Raw genomic sequence first — 1,606 nt, 5'->3', positions numbered from 1 at the left:
GTCGATGAATTGTTTATCGTGACCCTGAAAAATTTGCACTACTTCCCGTTTCTCAGAACTGTCGAGAAACGAGACTTCTTGTATTTCATTAATAATTTATGACTCAAGAGTTTTTTTTCATTAACGTGCGAATCGACATACAACTTAAAATGTAGAAGCTTTTTCTTTTTGAAAGACGTTTGTCTTAAGAAAGCTGAGGAGAAACGGCTTAGCACTGAAAACACGAAAAAAAAAATTGTTTTAAAGGATTCTTCAGTCTGAACCGCTAGTATTCATTGGCAGTATTTCTTCACTGGACAGATCAGAAATGTCTTTTTTACAATAATAAAAGCAAGGTGACACACGCTAACACCAACCCGGTGTGGCCAACACATCACGTATGCGCACAACCGTTTCATCCGGTTATGGTTGTGCGCATGCGTGATGTGTTGGCCACACCGGGTTGGTGTTAGCGTGTGTCACCTTGCTTTTATTGTTCTTTTTTACACCCTATATGTTGTGATCCTCCTTTGTAGAGCTTCATCCAAGAGAAGATACCCGCGAGACCGATCAATCACTTTACTCGACAGAATGCAAACGGCAAAAAAGATGAGGGTTTTTTTGGACCTCTGAATTTATAATAATAATAATAATAATAATAATAATAATAATAATAATAATAATAATAATAATAATAATAATAATAATAATAATAATAATCATGATCATGATCATGAAGGCCGAACACACGTGCTCTACTAATTCAACCTCGTTCCAGGGCTTTTCCTGCTTTGGGTGGTGAAAAGCCTTGAGAACGAGGTTGCTACTAATCGAGTTGACCGTAGATCGTAAGTCAATCGAATTTAAAAAGAAGAAGAGAGACGTTTTTTTTTTTTTATGAGTGGGAGAAACGGGAATATCCAGAGAAAAAACCCTCGAAACAAGTAGAGATCTAACAAACCCAACCCGGTTGATCATATTACCGGCTGAGTGGTAAGCAGGTGCTCTCATTTGCACCAAACTCTGCTCCCTTGTTCCCAAAACTACTTTCAAACTTGTTCCCAACTTTTTGATCCCTAAAATTGTTTATGTTCCCTTGTTCCCTAAGATATTTTGTCAATGTTTCCCCGTTCGAATTAGCCATGTTACCTTGTTCCCCAAAACGCCTGGGAAGGACTCATAACTGTACTTCGTGTGAAACCGGATAGCTGGAAAGAGGACTTCGCTCAGATTATAACGCGTGCATGGGCCGCAAATGATAACGAAACACGAGATATTTTTTCTGTTAAGAGAAAAAAGGGCCGGACGAGAAAACGAAATTATAGCTATTTCCAGAATTCAAAATCTGGTTTCAGTCGACAGGGCCAAATTAATCCGCCGCATGTAAGGACCATGCAAAGTCGCAAAGTCGACAAGTTAGCTGAATTTCCGGTTCAGGGATCTAAAAAAAAGGTCATCACGCGACGAAATCCTTTCTCTTGGCGCACCGTCTCGTTAGCCACGAGACTTCAAAGAAGTACAAACTCTGTTCGTTATATGATGGGGCAAGGAGCGCTCAGTTCAAAATTGTCACGATGTCCACCGACCACTTTCATACAACACAAAACATGTCAAAATAAGAAACCGT

This window comes from Montipora foliosa, chromosome 12, assembly GCF_036669935.1.
Source record: "Montipora foliosa isolate CH-2021 chromosome 12, ASM3666993v2, whole genome shotgun sequence".
NCBI lineage: Eukaryota > Metazoa > Cnidaria > Anthozoa > Scleractinia > Acroporidae > Montipora > Montipora foliosa.
Note: the sequence above shows the minus strand (reverse complement) of the source record.